This window comes from Scyliorhinus canicula, chromosome 12 (genome assembly GCF_902713615.1).
Source record: "Scyliorhinus canicula chromosome 12, sScyCan1.1, whole genome shotgun sequence".
Classification (NCBI taxonomy): Eukaryota; Metazoa; Chordata; class Chondrichthyes; order Carcharhiniformes; family Scyliorhinidae; genus Scyliorhinus; species Scyliorhinus canicula.
The window spans coordinates 125647356-125666692 of record NC_052157.1 but is presented as its reverse complement, the minus strand read 5'-3'; the positions used below and the strand labels follow the sequence as shown (position 1 = coordinate 125666692).

Below are 19337 nucleotides of genomic sequence, written 5' to 3'. Positions count from 1 at the left end.
ATGAAGTGAGCTCACTAATCAGGATATATTTTCACTATTGTTCTTGACTTTGAGAAGAGCTCTGAAGTTAAATAAGGTTGTGTTTTGATTTTAACTAGCATTTTAAATGATCATTGCTGGAATAAAGTAACCAACCTGACTTCATTTCACTGAAGTATTTCCGGTCCTCCATTGGAAGTTTATAGAAGTATGCAGGAATACTTGTGAATGATCTAATGTACAAGTCAGGTCATAAGGGAATGCTCTCATTATGCTTCAGCTATTGCATGATTGGATACCGGGTATCAAGGCATATTCCTGAATATAAATTGCAGACATTATTTACTGGAGTGATTAGCACCACTGATAACAAAAGAACAGTTGAGGCTGACCCAAATTTATAACAAGGAGTCATCCGGAGCTACAATCATAATCTCTACGGTATCCTCGGAATATAGTGGGTAATTTGGTATGTATAAATTCATAAAATCACTTGTCCAATCAATATGCCGTTCATGTTCACCCTATCAAAATGTATGATCGCAATTATTTCACTTTTTATTCAAGGCCACCGTAATTGGCTGTGCGTTTCTATGGCTTCCATCAATTAACTTTTCCCAAATGTGTGAAGTCGCTTCAGTTCAAAGAATAAATCTCGACAAAACGGGTGGCCTTACAGCGCGGTTTCTAAGCTGTGGAAATTAGTCTGGATAATTGGTCGAATGTGGAAACTACTAATTATCTAATTTCCATATATTTAATTTCATAACTGCTGCTGGCCTAAAGGACTGAATCTGAAAAGCTTCATCAGTATGCTCCGACGCACAGGGAGGAGATTTTGTTTTCCAGCTCACAGCACACATCTTCGGATGTCAAGACAATAAAAAGCAGAGTCTCTGAAAACAAAAGTTGAGAGGGCTGAATTGACTGTTTTTCTCAATAGTGGCTGACCCTCAGCAACCGCATTGCACCACCCTTCGCCCCCTCATCATTTCCCCACCTCCTTTACCAGTACCCCTGAGTTGAGAGGGTGAAAAAACAAACACCTGCCCATTTTTCCTGCCTCCTCCCCTTGGGCTACCCTGGTTTACTGGTGGGAATGATCCGAAAATTCAGGTCTAAAATCTCCGAGGCTTATGTCTTCTTAATTGGAACCATATTCGGAAAACATGGAATATCGCTCTGTTTCCCACGCAGACACACAGCATAATGATGCTTGCGATTCAACGTCCTTGTTGCACCCAACGTGATGTCAGGACGAGGCCTAAGAATCTCACACTTAACAGAGTCTCGCGTGACGTTGATATGGATCTCGCTCTAGTTGGGTGAGATCCAGATATGCATATTTAATGGATTGTTTAAATACGTATTCACAGGATTCACACAAAGCCCGGGCTGGTTTAGCACAGGGCTAAATCGCTGGCTTTGAAAGCAGACCAAGGCAGGCCACCAATACGGTTCAATTCCCACACCAGCCTCCCCAAACAGGCGCCAGAATGTGGCAACTAGGGGCTTTTCACAGTAACTTCATTTGAAACCTACTTGTGACAATAAGCGATTTTCATTCATTTCATTTCATTTCACTGGCAACACCTGGGAAACCTCTCCAGGGCTCCATTTATTACTGGTCCACAGAAACATGGACTGTAATGTACTCGGGGAGGGGGCACTCCTAGGCCACAGGAGACCCCCAGGAGGTCAGGCTATTTGGCAGGATGGTCCGCAGACACTCCTGTTGGCACCTGAGCACCTTTGTGCTGCCAGCCTGGTACCATGGCACTGCCAGTGTGCCTGGGTGGAACGGCCAGGGTGCCAGACTGCTTGTGCCAGGAGTCGGGCCCAGAGGACATGGGGTGAGGGGGCTCGAGGAGTCTGGAAGAGGTATGTTGGGTGACGTGAGGGGTCACTGAGAGGTCCAGAGGCTGCAGTGGGGTCTCTGAGGGCGTCGAAAGCTCTACCCCGATCCGGACATCGACATGTATTGGTTGAATCGTGCCCCGCTATCTCTCAAAATCAGCTCTTTTTCCTCAGAAAATGTGATACATTGTTATTGATTCCAATTGCTTCCTTTGGTTTGCTTTTGGAAAATAAAGGTGGGCAAAATAGCTGACAACTTGCTTTATTATGCCTTTGGACATCTTTTACCTTTTCTTTTAATTCTTGTTCTTTTTGACATTTACCCCTCAGAATACACTGATTGTAGATCCCACATCTCCCCATATCGTAGAGTGCGTATCCATTTGCTCTGTTAACGTATTGAAATATAGATCACACCTGAGTAATGAACTGAGAACCTGTGGTAGCATGGCCCCTTAAAGGGGTGAGCCTTTAGTGGGATCCCAGGCAGAGTAGACCCTGGAGCCAGAGAGTGAAGACCTGTTTAGTGACTCTGTACCTGTGTATAGTTTACCTTTACTTGTTCCCAATAAACCCTTGTTCCCTTGTACTGGAAATCGCCCTTGTATTGCCTCGAGCCACCAAATTAACAACGAGTATAAACCGGATGGATCGCAAGTACTCAGTCGTTCAGAATTCAAGGGGGAAAAGAAAAGCCTCCAAAACAAACAGAGAAGACGAAAAGCGGGTGGAAAATACCTATGATTGGGAAGCTTGACCCTTTCGATCAGGGGGGCTGAAGAGTGGAGCCAGTATATTGAGTGGCTCCATTACTTCTTTGCAGCAAATGAAACAACGGGGGAGGATAAACAGAAAGTTATCCCATGAACAACCTATAACCTCATAAGGAATTTGACATCCCCGGAGGCTCCCAACACACAAATATTCGACCAGCTAAAGCTGGTCAGGGAGCGTTTCCCAGGCCCTCAAATATACTACACCAATACTCGTTTAATTCTACTGTCAGGGACCCAGGAGACACAATCTCCACCTTCATTGTCAGATTCCACTAAATGGCCGAGCACTATGACTTCGGCATAGCACTCGGTGACATGCTGCGTGACCATTTATTATGCCTGAGTCTAACAGGTTTGTTTGGAGTCACTAGCTTCTGGAGCACAGCTCCTTCATCAGGCACTCACCTGAGGAAGGAGATGTGCTCTGAAAGCTAGTGACTTTAACTTGGTGTTGTAAGACTTCTTACTGTGTCCACCCAGGTCCAACGGGTGCAAAATAAACTTCTGACTGAAACGAGGATTGCGTAAGATCAAGATTACTCAGGCAACTGTGTGCACCAAGAGGGGCGCATCAAAGCTTCAAAGTGTGCAAGAGAACACGATGAACCAGCTATGGGGCGGTATGGCTGCAAGGCGTGCAGCCAGGTCGGCAGGCACAGACGAAGTTCGGCTATGATCCCAGGAACAGGATCTCACTCAGTGGTCAGGAAAGAAAATGGGCTGTCAGCCCAGAAGTCAAGATGACTGCTACCGATGCGAGGGAAACTACCCCCAAGAAATGCGGCAGCACAGAGAGATTATTTGCTTTTGGTGCAATAGTTAGCGTCATATCTGCGCACATCGCCACGTCTGTCAGAACATGCCAATTTAAAAAGGAACGACAAGAACAAAGTGGAGAGGAATTCCGATAAAGATCCAGAAACATGCAGATTAAACATGGTGGGAGTGAATAAATCAGCCCCAATTGAGATAGTCCTCACGGTAAATGGAAAACCAATACATATGGAGGTTGTCACTAGGGTGTCAGCTACAGTTGTAGGCGAGCAAATGTTCAAATGTCTTCGAAAAGGAATTCAGTCTTTGAACCTAAGTAGCCCAACGGCCAAGTTGGCAACATATACATGGGAAACCCTGAAAATGTTGGGGACAGCCGCAACGCCAGTGTCATACCAGAAACATGATCATTGTCGAGGGACATCGGCCAGGACTCATGGGATTTGTCACAAGGTGGAAGTTGCAGAAGAGTCTCACAGGAAGAAAATGAATGCAATCTGGGCATTGACTTTCCTGGGGGGGGGGGGGGGGGGGGGGGGGGGGGCGCGGGGGGGGGGAGGCCGGGAGATGTATTCTGACCGTCCTGGTTGGACCCACGAAATAAGGTCTTAAAATTGCATTGGAGAGGGCGGCACGGTGGGGCAGTGGTTAGCACTGCTGCCTCACGGCACCGAGTACCCGAGTTCGATCTCGGCTCCGGGTCACTGTCTGTGTGGAGTTTGCACATTCCCTCCATGTCTGCGTGGGTCTCACCCCTACAACCCAAAGATGTGCAGGGTAGGTGGATTGGCCATGCTAAATTGCCCCTTAATTGGAATAAAAATTGCCTTGGAATGTCTCTTCTGTGTGCAAATCCACTGCAGCCTGACAAAGAAACCACAGCTCCTTCTCTGCTTATGCAGGAGCTGGGTAAAGTGCAACTAGAGTTAAAACGCACTGGGACCTTGAGCTGCATCAATGTGTGAGGCCCTCATTTGCTTCAGGTGGGCACCTGAAACTGCATGCAGGTTGAAGTGGGATATAATATGAAAGAGTTGAGTTTCAAGCTTGGCAGCAATTCACTGGAAATTGAAACCAGCATAAAAGGGCAAGGATTTTGAAGAGCACGTTTCATTGAATATAAATCAAGTTTTCGTGACCTTTAATGCTGCTTTAGAAAAACATTGCGCTGGTAGCTGATCCCACTCACAAAACTGGTCACGCCCCCAATTGAAAACATGAGGATTTGGTTCGAGGTGGTAAGAATGTGAGTAACATTGAACACATTTTGGGCGTCACAGTGGCCATGACCATGTGGAGTTTGCACATTCTCCCCGTGTCTGTGTGGGTCTTGTCATAATATACACCAGTATATCATGGTGCAGACACACACTGATGGACACACACAGGGACCAATCAACATGTACAAACACCGCAGCCAATCACCAATTAGAATACACACACTATAAAGGCAGAGGGCACCACGGTTCCCGCTCATTCTGGGTGCTGCCCTCAGTGTAACAAGAACTCACCCAGCCCAGCACAGACTCACACCACGTGCTGAGAGAATCAACTGGTTCAGGTCTCACCTTCACAACCCAAAGATGTGCAGGGTAGGTGGATTGACATTGCTAAATTGCCCTTAATTGGAAAAACTAAAGAAAGAACAATGAACACATTTTTACCAAATTCCCCACATAGTTTGGTTGGTAAGCGTGAAAGTCACACTGTGTGTAAAGGAGGTCTGTGGAGTATGAAAATCCCAGCTTTGACAGCACTGTAGCACAGTGGTTAGCACTGCTGCCTCACAGCTCCAGGGACCTTGGTTCAATTCCGGCCTCGGGTGACTGTCTTTGTGGAGTTAGCACTTTCTTCCCGGGCGGGATTCTCCTGTACCCGGCGGGGCGGGGAGTCCCGGCGGGACGGAGTGGCGCGAACCACTCCGGCGTTGGGCCGCCCCAAAGGTGTGGAATCCTCCGTACCTTCAGGGGCTAGAGGCAGGCGTCGGAGTGGTTTGCGCCCCGCCAGCTGGCGTGGAAGGCCTTTGGCGCCGCGCCAGCCGGGGCCTGAGGGACTCCGCCGGCTGGCGTGGGTCCACACATGCGCAGGAGCGTCAGCGGCTGCTGATGTCATCCCCGTGCATGTGCAGGGGGCGGTTCACCTTCGCGCCGGCCATCGTGGAGGCCTACACGGCTGGCGCGTAGGAAAAGAGTGCCCCCACGGCACAGGCCGCCTGCGGATTGGTGGGCCCCGATCGCAGGACAGGCCACCGTGGAAGCATCCCCGCAGGACCCCGGAGTGCGCCGCCAGGTCCCGCCAGTAAGAGACCTAGTCCAATTTATGCCGGCAGGACCTGCATAGAATGAGTGGGACTTCGGCCCATTGCGCGCCGGAGAATCTTTGGGGGGGGGGGGGCGCTGCGAGTGGCCGCCAACCGGCGCGACGTGATTCCCGACCCCGCCAAATCTCCAGCGATTGAGAATTCGGCAGCCGGCGGGGGCGGGATTCACGCCACTCCCCCCACCGGTGATTCTCCGACCCGGCGGTGGGTCGGAGAATCCTGCCACCCGTATCTGCGTTAGCTTCCTCCGGGCGCTCCAGTTTGCTCACTGTTCAAAGATGTGCAGGTTAGGTGGCTTCGCCATGCTAAATTGCCCCTTAGTGTCCAAAGGGTTAGGTAGGGTGTGACTGGGTTCCGGGGATAGAGTGGAAGTGTGGGCTTAAGTGGGATGCTCTTTCCAAGGGCTGGAGCAGCCTCAATGGGCCAAATGGACTCCTTCTGCACTGTAAATTTGATGATCCTATGACCTCAGCCTGTCCTGAATTTGTTGACTAACCTCAGTGTGCCTGGGATTAAGAAGCCTGATCACTACTTTAGAGAAGACTTCCATCAACCTCAATCCGTTAAGTTAGCAAACATTGTATTTATTAAATTTTCCCAAAGACTAGGTGTCAAATCAGATTTCAGATGAGACTTGACAGCAAGTTTATTAAATTCTCTTTATCCAGCGGGGAACATGCCGCACGATCCTTCATATGAAAGCTTTGAACTTGTGCAACTAATTATTTTTGGTTAGCACTTCGATAACAGCTTCTGGATTCTTATTTGTCCATTAAATTCAAAGGAGATGTGCTCAGATTTTTTATTGCAATTATACTCTATCTGCACGCCTGGATACGCAGTTGTCCTGATGTACATCTAAATATACAATTCAGTAATTCACCGTGTGTAGCTGTACATTGCTTTCCAACTGCACATGTAGATCCATTTGTCTAGCTGCGTACAGCAGTGCTTCTCAAACTGTGGGGCGCACCAGGGAATTAACATTTTTAACTATTGCCTCATTGAATGAAGATGAGGTGATCTTCCCCTTGGACAGAAACCATGGACAACTCTCATCTACCTCATCCGCCAAACCTGCTCCCACAACAATGATTACCTCAGGTCTCAAAGTTCTGGCTGGAGCTAAAGTTGCCCTGTAGCATTCTCCACTTTTGTTCCCTTTCCAGAATCTTCCTTATGAACCCCAACGAGTCCCATGGGATTTCCTCGCAACCTCAATGCTGAATGAAAATGTCCCACTTTATTGCAATGGTAACACTTAGGCCTGTGAGTCTCAGCTCCACCCTCAGTACCGGGAGCCTGGCAGGAGCCACCTTTGGTGCAACCTGCTTCCACATGCCATCAACGGACGTCACTCTCCTGTGTTTCTGACAGACCCAAACCGTAACACCAGTGAAATTAGATTTAATTAAATACCCAAGTTTTTTGGCTGAGTCCAGTCAACTACAGTCACAACGGGTGGGATTCTCTGATCCTGGAGCTAAGTGATGATGCCGTCGTAAGCGCCGGAGCGTTTTACGCCGGCGTCATCTGGCCACTAGGATCAGCGATCCTGCGCCACACAGGGGGCCAGCATGGCACTGGAGAGCCTCATGCTGCTCCAGCTGCCGATCTCTGGGCATCAGAACGGGCACCGCAGGTCCGCGCATGCGCGCTACCACCGGGGCGAGTTCGGGCATGCGCGTGAGTTGCCTTCTCCGCGCCGGCCCCGACACAACATGGCGGAGAGCTACAGAGGCCCGGCGCAGAGGAACATAGGCCCCCACCAGGATAAGCCCACCCCCCGATCCGTAGACCCTGATCGCGGGCCAGGCCACCGTGGAGGCCCCCGCTGGGGTCGGATCCCACCTCCCCCCCCACCAGGCCGTCCCCCGCAACGTGAACACCGAGGTCCCGCCGGGCAAGTCCATACGATAACTGCGCCGGCGGGACTCGGCCTAACTCGGCGGGCACTCGGCCCAACGCGAATCACCCGGGGGGGGGCTGCATTAAGCCCCCCCGATCGACGCCCCGCTAACCGGTGTCGCGTGAAACGTGCCCTTCCACCCCACCCCACGACGATTCTCCGACCCAACGTGGGGTCGAAGAATCCGTCCCCAGGTTTGTAACTTTAAAACACGAGTAACATTTTATTATGAACAGTGGCCAGAATTTTTGGATTTTCGGATCCCTAAGACAGCCCATGGGTTTCCCAGCAGCTTGGGCGACTTCAAAGGGAAATGCCAAAAACAAGCAGCGGGAATCCTGCCACTAGTGAAAGGCGGGCCGCCAAGAAACGCACCGCTGGAGGACTGGAGAATCCAGACCATTATCTTTAATTAAACAGATACAAAATGTAGCTGGCTATCTACTATCCATTTTCCTAACCACACCACGCTTCCTTTTCCAAATCGCCCCACTTTTTAACCACACACAAACAAATCACATAAGTGTGGTGGAAAGAAAAAATAATAAAATAAAAGGACAGAGATCTTGGATTCACAGGGATGACTTCCAGTCAATGTCTTTCTGAAGGCCAGGCTTCCAAGTTGGGATTTCCTTTCTTACAGGCTTGACATGATCTTCTCAGGCAAGGTTGTCTACCAGCCCTGCAGACTCAGCATCATTTCAGGTACACAGCAAAGGATATGCAAGACACTGCTTTCAAAATAATAGATCAGTTATTTTACTTCAGTACCTGAAGAACAGCAATCTACTAGTTTTGATACCCTTCAGGAGGCAGCAGAGAGAGTAGAAACAGCTTCCTTTACTTCTGAGGTCTAATCACTTCTGCAAGATTCTCTTAGAAACATCATCCAGCAGGAACCAATCACTGACTGTTGTCAGGCAGAACACTGTCCCTGGCCAAACCATTGGTTGTCAGATAACCAATCAAATTGATTCCCTCTAAAACCAGCTCCTCCCATCTACTTTGTGTCAAAGTGTCTGGCTTCTCCTTCTCCTAAGCACAGTCGTGGGAACACATCATGGCTGCAGGTCATGATTGCTGCTTTCCATTGCTGGTAGCTACAGATGCCTGGAGGCTGCTGTTGCTGTTTCCTTCCTTTTCTGTAGCCGGAAAGAAGGACTTTTTCTAAGATACCGGAGTGCTGGAACCCACGGGCTCAGGGGCAAATATGAGTTCAGAAGGCAATCCGATTTGAAGCAAGAAGATACTGTGGGACCTGGTGTGCGACATTGTTTCAAATGGGCCACCTGTTAACACCGTTGAAGAAATGCTTTCTCTGATTGCTAATGCTTTTGTTCTTGATGTGGTGAGTGGTGTTTGTAACTGGCACGTCACCGTGGACTAAACACGCTGGAAGTCAAGGATGTTCTTTTTTTAAAATTTAGAGTACCCAATTCTTATTTTTTCCAATTAAGGTGCAATTGAGCATGGCCAATACGGCACATCTTTGAGCTGTGGGGGTGACAAATGCCTAATGTGCATGTGCAAAGTTAAAATCAGGATATATGAATGTATACTTACACTAGAGAGGGAAATGGTGTGACAAAGAGGCATGAGATTCCTGGGGTGATACTGGGAGGAGGAGGTATGAGGGAGAGGGGTGGGAACAGGGGGGGCATAATTCTGCATGGTCACCTGCTAAACTGCTGATCAATGTACACTTCTGGGCAAGACATTGCCTCGATAAAACAGCAAACAAATCCAAAGATATTGCAACGCATCGCTGTCTGCTGATTATAAATAATACAGTCATTGTTTCAATTATTAAAATCTCAATATTAACTGCTGAACATGTTCTAAATGCATATAAATAAATTATAACTGGCATATTGTTAATGTCAAATAATACATTTCGTTAGCTTCTATTATTTATGCTCCAATCATCTGAGCTAATTTGGAAACTAAAACAACAGGCAAATTTTAACATTAACTAACTCTTGTTATCTTGTGATAGATACAGTCTGTTTCTTTCATGTTGTGTTGCTCATTAGTAATTCATGGGGATTTTCAAATATCAGATCACGTGCAATAGGAGAGAGTTGATAAAAAGAAAATTAATTAAACAATTAAAAGACTGGGGTCGCGATCCAGTGGCCACGCAGTATGGCCGATAAAAGCCGGGAGACCCTGCTCCCGGGATCTACCAGGCTCGTAACGCCTTGCGAGATCCCATTGAAGGCGGGATCACCTTTTGGCAAATCTGCATATTAGAGCAGTACAGCTAGTCTCACTCTAATGTGCAGATTCCCGAGGTACCTGAGGCTTTCGGATTCATCTCCCTTGCCTCAGAGAACTTGGGCAAGTGCCGTTTAGCACTCATCCCCACAAACGGCGACCAGGCAGAATGGCACTCATGGGGGTTTCCCAGGGGATTGGAGGCTGCATGCCCTTTGGGAAAGGTGGTTCCCTGGCACTGCTGGTGCCACCAGGTGGCACCAACCTGGCATTTTTTGAGAGCATGTGATTGGGGGGGGGGGCCATCTCATAGTGTGTTCGGTGGTGGGCGTTGCTGTGTGAGCCTCAGAGATCAGGACGCTAGTTTAAAACGGCGTCCTGATCACTTGCTACACTGAGGAATTCTGCCGAGCACAGAATCCTAGTGCACAAAAAGGGCTGTGTGTGGCCTTGACTGCGCGATCCCCACTGAGGCCTCTTATACGACCCGAGTCGCCCCTAATACAATCCAAGCACTGGGAATCACACGGACAAATGCGCTCGCTATGGGAGTTTGTTCTCATTTAGTTGAATCAAGCCCTGGTTTTGGTTCACTTTATATGGGAAATGGCGAATGCAGCAGAACTCCTCAGCGCATCTCAAATGACCATAGGATCTTTAACGTCCACCTGAGAAAGTAAATATATTTAGATTTATTGTCAACTGTACCGAGATATAGTGAAAAGTATTGTTCTACATGCAGTCCAGGCAGTCCTCTCCACACATAGAACATATGATAAATACATGAGGATACGTAATGAAAATACATAAACATAGACAGCTGATAAAGTATACGGTGTATAGCTACAACTGTAGAAAAGATGTGTAAGAACATCAATTCAGTCCATAAGATCAGTTTAGACCTTAAGAGGGTCATGCAGGAGTCAGGTCATAGGGCGGCACGATAGCACAGTGATTAGTACTGTTGCTTCACAGCATCAAGGTCCCAAGTTCGATTCCAGCTTGGGTCACTGTGTGAAGTTTGCATGTTCTTCCCGTGTCTGCGTGGGTTTCCTCCGGGTGCTCTGGTTTCCTCCCACAAGTCTCGAAAGACGAGCTTGTTAGGTGAATTGGACATTCTGAATTCTCCCCCTGTGTACCCGAACAGGCGCCAGAGTGTGGCGACTAGGGAATTTTCACAGTAACTTCATTGCAGTGTTAATGTAAGCCTACTTGTGACAATAATAAAGATTATTATTATTAGGTAACAGAGGGGAAGAAGCTGTTTTTGAATCTATTGGTGCATGTTCTCAAACTTTTATATCTTTCACCGATGGAAGAGGTTGGAAGAGAGAATAACCCAGGCGGGAAGGGTCTTTGATTATGCTTCCCGCTTTCCCAGGACAGTGGGAGGAGTAGACAGAGTCAAATGTCTCACAGCAACAACGCAGAACTCACGAAATACCCCATCTGACTGTCAGTTGAGATTTTGTGCTCAAGTAGAATGGGAACCCACAGCATATTAAAGCTCTGGGGGGGTGGATTTCTGGGCTCAGATGATCCTATAGTATTATTCATTGAAGAACAAAGGGGTTCTCAAGATGTCCTGGCAAATATTCCCCCCTCAACTGGTCCCACCAAAAACTGATCAACTGCTCCTTCGTTTATTTGCTATCTGTAAAGTGTTTCTATGTGAAAATTTGCTGTCTAGTATGCCTAAATAGCAATGGTTATTGTATTGAAAAAATGATCTTTTGAGTGGTAAAGCATTTTGGAAGATCCGGAGGATGATGTGATGTAATGCTTCATAAAGGAAAATCCTTACCATTTTACAGTAAATTTCCTGACAGCCATCATTACCATGGAGACAGTGGTCAGTGAATGCTGCTGGAGGAACAATGTTGGGCAGAGGAACACAAAGATCTTTAAAAAACAGCACCATTAAAGGTGAAGACCCAAGGGGGCAGGAGAAGAAAACTCAAATCTTTGCTTTCTTGCGGGATTTGTGTCTGGAACACTCAAAGGACTTGTGATAAATTGTATTTTTAATTTAATGTGTGACAGAAGCTGTGAACTGTGGGTGGTCCTCATGTGAATTTATTGGTGGCGGTCGTTGTGTCTGAGTTGTTGCTGTGGTTTCATGGTTTGGGCGACAACAACAATCTGAGGACATGTGAAATCATGCTTGGAGGGAGCTGGTATAGAAAGCGTCAGAGTTTTGCCAGCCAGCCGATGAACGGACAGGGTAACAGGATAAAGAAGGATAGGTATGGAGGATGGTATAGGGGATCAGGAATTTGCAGTCAGTTAGGCAGTGATACATTCCCTTCTACTTTAGGTGACATATGGGGGGGAGGTGACGTAGTGGTATTACCACTGGACCCGTTAACTAGACATCCGGAGTAATCCACTGCAGATGTTGAAATTTGAATTCAATAAAAATCTGGAATTCTAAGTCTAATGATGACCACGAAACCATTGCTGGTTGTCGTAAAAACCCATCTGGTTCACTAATGACCCTTAGGGAAGGAAATCTGCCGTTATTACCCGGTCTGGCCTACATGTGACTCCAGACCCACAGCAATGTGGTTGACTCTCAACTGTGCCCCGAAGGGCAATTAGGGATGGGCAATAAATGCTGGCACAGCCTGCGATGCCCACGTCCCATGAGCGAATTTTTTAAAAATGGAACAGCTGAGCAAGGTGCGGCCAGTACCTATTCTGCGGTAGGGAAATAGTTGTTGTTGCTCAGGGCAGGCTCGGATGAATAAGTCCATTGACTGTGAAGAGAACCTGTGGTTGTTTAACCAGTCTGTGTGCACTGGTGGGGTGGAGCATGATGGGATACAGGACTGTCGCCAACTAACTAAACTCTGCCAAGCAAAAAATTATTCTTTTGTACAAAAAGTGAAGAATAATGATCGACCTCAATGGCAGCTCAGGAATAAAAAGTTAATGGGGTGCAATCATGTTTTAGTGGGGGACAATTTTGCCCAGATCTGCCCATTCTCTGCATTCTGCCCACTGTGCTATTTGGAAGAAATCAGCACTCAGAATAAAACATGTGATAAATCGTTAGCCTAAAAGACAGAAAGTTTGGGATTTTTAAAAAGATGTTATAGTGAAAACAATGAGGGGCGTAAGGAATTTCGCACTTTTGAGGTTCTGGAAAAGAGCACGTTGGAATTGCAAATGAAGATATTTGAAATGGACTTTTCTGACTTCAAACTCCTGGGGAAGGAGGTTTCCCGATGGTGTGTACCTCTCAGAAACCCGTGTAGGTGCTGCATGTGATCTTTCAACCAAACTATTATTTTGCAGGCAGAAATGCAGTCCAGTGACAGTGAGGGGAAAACAAGGCAATAATGCTCATGCACAACTGAGCAGATAATGCGTGTGCACAGGATTTCTTTTCCTGCAGGAGGGATTTTAGCTCCTGGAACCTTTAACACTACCCCCTCCTTAACATTTCCTCAGCAAACTGTTTGCCCGAGATTCGAGAGAGTTAAAGGAAGAGAGGCAAACAGCCGGAGATGGACTGAGAGAAACAGAAATGCGAAAGCAGCAAGAAAAGTTAGGGAGGACATATTCTCTCATTAGCGGTGCAGCATTAATGGACGTTGACTAATATTTTTCAAAACTCGGTTGTTTAGATCCAGAGAGATGGATCAATCATTTCCAACACATGCATATAAGAGAATCTTTTGCTTGAAGTAAATAACATAAATCGCCAATTCCTGAAATGTAATAATTAATTCAGCACGAGGATTATTTATTGTAGATTCCACTGTACCAATTCCTCCCATCAGTCATTGGAGATGGATGCAATGCAGCTAAATAAAACAGGTGAAGCAGTGGAAAAACAAAATTATATACTGGACCATCAAACCTGATAGATTAGGTGAATAAAAATCCTTGGTTGACAGTGAGCGTTGAATTTTCTGCACCAATGCGAACGCACAGTTTAATGTATTAATGAATGATTTAAAATTCTTGAGGTTTGATGTCATCTCCATTCATTTGGGGACATGTTAGTTTGGCACAGTGGCACCATGCTTCTGGGTCAAAATGGTTTGGGTTCAACTCCTGCCATAGAAACTTGAGGGCTGAATTTTATGCTCCAAAAAAAAAGGATTGCATGGGAAGTTCGGCCTTCCATTGGGCAATTACACTGTATCTGAAATCCTCTGAAAGTCAATAATTTTGCATTGTTCCAGCCTTCTGAGCAGAGTAGCTAACCAGGAAAAGGTAGAAGGATTAAAATCAGTTCAACTTCTTACTGACCAGTGACTATTCTGCCCCTCCCTCCGACCATCTGACTATGACCCCAACCACATCCCAAACTTCCCCATCACCTTCTCACCCGCTCAATTACTCCCCTCACCTCCAACCACCCCACAACTTCCAACCCCTGATGAACACTCACAACTACTCCCACCCACTACCTACTCCCAGCATCCCAACCCTCCATCCAACTGTGCACCCACCCATCAGCATTCATGGTAGCATAGTAGTGAGCACAACTGCTTCACAGCTCCAGGGTTCCAGGTTTGATTCCCGGCTTGGGTCACTGTCTGTGCGGAGTCTACACGTTCTCCCCGTGTCTGCGTGGGTTTCCTCCGGGTGCTCCGGCTTCCTCCCACAGTCCAAAGATGTGCAGGGTTAGGTGGATTGGCCATGCTAAATTGCCCTTACGTTAGGTGGGGTTACTGGGTTACAGGGATAGGGTGGAGGTGAGGGCTTAAGTGAGGTGCTCTTTCCAAGACTCTTTGCAGACTCGACGGGCCGAATGGCCTCCTTCTGCACTGTAAATTCTAAATTCTATGACTCTCCCCAATTATGCCCCAGCTCCTAATTCCCTTCCCACTCCTGACTACCCCTCCAACTCACCCTGTCCACACGACTCCACCACTGACCACCCAATCCCCCTTCTCCCTCACCTAATCTACCCCCTCACCCACTTACCTTTTCTCTTATAATATAAACAGAAAATGCTAGAAACTTCAGCAGGTCTGGCAGCACCTGTGAAGAGAGAAACAGAATTAGCGTTTTAAGTCCATATGACTGCTTCAGAGCTGAAGTGGAGTAGAAATCCCACTAATTGAAAAGAAGCATAGATAAAGTGGTGCAAAATAGAAGGTCAGGGATAGGTGGGAGCTCATCAAATTGGCATTTAGACAAAGATATTTAAACTGACAATGATTGCCATGCCACAGAATACTCGACTCATCCAGTATTCTCCCTAAACACTTTGGGCACGATATAATGGCGCGTCACGCTGGCTGCGTATCTACAAGAGTCAGTTAGATCGCGGGAGGGACTGGAATCAAGAACTGCGCCGGGCACTGATCGGTTTCCGATCTAACCAGCCCACTCCCGTTGGCAAGATCCACCACAACATGGCAAAAAACAATAATCACCAAATTAGGCCAATCTCCATATCGTTAGTGGGACAGATCTAGTATATAACGGCCTTCCGTGATCTAACCGGACCCCCAGCGAGCAGGTACCAATTAGTACTGGTCCACACAAATGTGGGCGGTCTCCCAGACCAGTGGAGATTCCTGGGTGGTCAGGGACAGGGCAGAATGGCACCCTGGCTCTCCCTCTGGAACCTTGGCACTGCCAGGCTGGCATCCTGGCACAGCCACCTGGCTGGCAGGAACAAGGCCAGGGTGGCACAGCCATGGTGCCCAGGTGCAAAGGTGGCATTGCTAAGGGTCAGGGCCTGAGGGAGGCCATGCCCATGAAGGGTTGGCATGAAGTGTGGGGGGTGTAAAGGATGGGTATAAAGGGGCCTCCAGATGGTTGGGTAGGTGAAGGGTGGGGGTCCTGGAAAGGGGGCGTGGGAATGCCTCAAAAGGAGGAGCCCTCAGCAACCCCAGAGCGGAGTGAGGGGTAAAGCTCATGTGTGTCTGGGGGGGTGACATTGTCCATAGGTGGGGAGACCTTCAATCTCACTTAGAGATCGGGGCACTCTTTCAAAATGGTGGTACGGTCTCTGAGGAGCCGCTCTGGCTGGCGTGTTCTGCTCCCCGGTGATGGAAAAAATTCTAAATGTGGACTTGTCCAGAGGGAAGCTCCCCAGGGTCCAAAAATATGTCTAAGTCTGGCTAGATAGCGGTGGGGAACTCGTCACCAGAACCAGGAGGGAACCTCCCAGCAAAACCTGCCGCAAATGACATTTAGAAACGTTTCCGTTAGATCGTGCCCTTTATATTCATTAGAGGGTTATGCTTCAGCTGCATTCCAAAACTGATTCTATCCTGTCAAAGTTCCTGGAAACCTGTCAGCAGTAGTAACAGACATACAAAGTTAATATTTTTCACTTGCCTCTTGCAATAGTTCAGATTATTTTGTTTCGCCAAAAGGATTTTCAGATTCCCTGACAACCATATTCCCTGGTGCAGCTGCCACAGCCCCATGACAGGGATCCTTTAAATGAGTAGCCGTGACCTCTTTCCAGGACCATCAGCCCATTGGACACGCAGCCCACCATCCCGGGAAGCTTCCTGCCAACCAGCCGTTAACTGGACGCTTCATATCATATGCGGCATCTTTCAAAGGCAGGAACAGGGGTCGGCAAGCCACCGACTTCTGGAATGGACTACCAACTGCCTCTAAAGTACATAAAATCCAGCCCGTTAGCACTATGGCTTTGCAGTGCCAGGGTCCCAGGTTCGATTCCCGGCTTGGGTCACTGTCTGTGCAGAGCCTGCACATTCTCCCCTTGTCTCCGTAGATTTCCTCCGGGTGCTCTGGATTCCCCCCACAAGTCCCGAAAGACGTGCTGTTAGGTAATTTGGATATTCTCAATTCTCCCTCCGTGTACCCGAACAGGCGCCGGAATATGGCAACTAGGGGCATTTCACAGTAACTCCATTGCAGTGTTAATGAAAGCCTACTTGTGACAATAATAAAGATGATTGTTATCATTTCAACTACAAGTGTAAATCAGTTCTAATTTGGTTTTCAATTCCTTGTGAGCTGCCTGACTCTCAGCTGTAAGTAACCGATCAATTTTACGATCCAACTGCATTTATTCTTAACTCCAGATAAATCTCGGGATGAAGCCGCTGGTGGAAAATTATATGTCAGTCATATTTGAAGGAATGGAGTCAAAACGGCTTCTCATCAGTGATGAATGCCATTTTTGCCTATCAGCTGCCTTTGCTGAGGTTAACTTTGTGGGAGATTAAGAAGCAGCCGGTCAGGATGAAAGGAAATTCATGAATCTGCAGACAAGCGATAGCAGAGCCCAGCTTCTGGCTTCTCTTTGATGGGTGCCAAAGTCAAGGTCGTGCTGCAATTTTTTCATTTCCTCATTCCAGGCAGTGTGTTAGTAAAATGATGTTGGAGCTCTGTAAAGCCTCACTTTTTTATTGTCTCATCAACCTAACACGCAGTCTTTAATGAACCCGAACCCCCAAACCCCACTGCTCTTCTGTAGCATTTGCCATTCAGGCTGTACTTACCGCTGTTTATCGTTATCAAAATGTATCCACCTCATGTTTACTGGCACTGAATTCCATCCTTATTCCTCCGTCTTCTCGATATCCGTTTTGCTACTTTCTTCGACCTTCTCATAAATTAGTTACACCACTGATTTTGGTAGCACTGCAATTTCAATGCTTTCCCCTCTGGGCGTCGTGGAGACGCAATCAAAAAAATAGATGCTTGTCGTGTTCTATAGACTGGCCGAAGTAAATGAGAAACTACAGAACATCTAATTTAAATCATTTATTATTTAACAACGATGTGACTAAGATAACTGAGATAAATACAATACTGAACTACCAACACTAATAAAGTAATGAAGAGCTACTGCAAAGTGTGTCTGTCTCCTTGCACAATCTGCTCTCAACTCCCAGAACCAGAGTCACGTGGTGGGTTAACATTGCCACCTAGTGGTTGGAGGTTGTGCATAACATTATGTACATGATGCACTATCAATCACTACTGAAGCGAGATTGTAGTCCAATTGAAGACTTCAATGAACAAGTAGTCACCCCAGCAGCTCCGGTACAGAATGACTGCTGTGGGTGAAACACAGACTCTTATGCTCCGCCTGCTGGGTAACAAGCAAGTTGCGTGGATTGGGATATGCGCGGGATATTTGCAACAACGGATTGGCTGGATTCTCTGGGTTCTCAGCTGCTTGTATCTCGGCGGCAAGCCATTCGCTGGCGGTGGCATTCTATACTTCCGCCGCTTGTCAATGTAATTTCCCATTGGAGCCACCCCACGCCACCACTAAATCCATGGGCAGGGCCACGCTGCGGGCCGGAGAACTCAGGCCGATGTTTCTGGAGGGTGGAGGATAGAGTATCAGCCAGGAGATGGTGATAAAAACGTGGAACAGAGATTCAGGGTAATATGGGCAACTGGAACAAGATCTATGTCGACTCTTCCACCGACAAATTATGCTTCCTTTCAATTCAACGCTGTTAAATGCATTGCAACAAATTGCAAGTCTCGCAGCATCTGTCTTTGTTTTAAAGATTTCTTTGAGCTCACTGGAATTGAACTACAATTGCATACCATTGAACCTCGAGGGCTACATGTTAAATTTAAATCACCATTCCTCCTCAGTTACACAAATCTGAGGCTGCTGATGCAAAATGATCAGTTTGGAATTTCTCCAGGAGTGAGCTGAAAACAACTATTTTCAAATCTCCATACATATTGTTGGGATTTGGACCCAACACTAAACCCCCGAGTAAGAAAATTCTCGTCAAGGAATAACCTTATTGGCAAAAAAGGATAATCACCACTTTAGAATGCAAACTAATAAGAGTTATTGAAGAACAAAAGATTAATACTTAACACTCCATGAGTCAAGGCTTGGCACGACACACAAGCTAATGTGCATTGATCAGTCTTCCATGGATCCTGAGACTTCTGGGATCCTGGTTTAGCACAGTGGGCTAAATAACTGGCTTGTAATGCAGAATAAGGCCAGCAGCACGGGTTCAATTCCCGTACCGGCCTCCCCGAACAGGCGCTGGAAAGTGGCGACTAGGGGCTTATCACAATAACTTCATTGAAGCCTATTTGTGGCAATAACCAATTATTATTATCCTCGCTTCTTCCTGGTTTCTTGAACCTAGGGCGGGATTCTGCGGGAATAGGCGGGGCGGGCAACTCCGTCACGAAGGAGTGGCGTGAACCACTCCGGCGTCGGGCTGCCCCAAAGGTGTGGAATCCTCCGTACCTTCAGGGGCTAGGCTGGCGGTGGAGTGGTTTGCGCCGCGCCGGCCGGCAGGGAAGGGGCTTGGCGTCATGCGCGAGTTGGTGCATGCGAGGAGTGCCAGCGTGTGCTGGCGTCATCCCAGTGAATGCGCAGAGCGGTTCGTCTCCGCACCGGCAATGGCGGACCAGTACAGCCGCCGGTGCGGAGGAATAGTGCCCCCACGGCACAGGCCAGATCCCCCCGTGGCCCCCCGAGGACCCCGGAAGCCGCCCGCGCAGCCAGGTCCCACCGGTAAGTATCTACTCTAATTTACGTCGGCGGGACTGGCCGAAA

The 19337-nt window shown here is 47.6% G+C and overlaps 1 protein-coding gene across 1 annotated transcript in view; it reads left to right on the top strand.

Annotated features, from left to right (window-relative positions):
- Nucleotides 1-19337, top strand: part of galnt17 (polypeptide N-acetylgalactosaminyltransferase 17) — a 451348-nt gene that overhangs the window by 343672 nt on the left and 88339 nt on the right. The gene's annotated exons all lie outside the window — the stretch shown is intronic.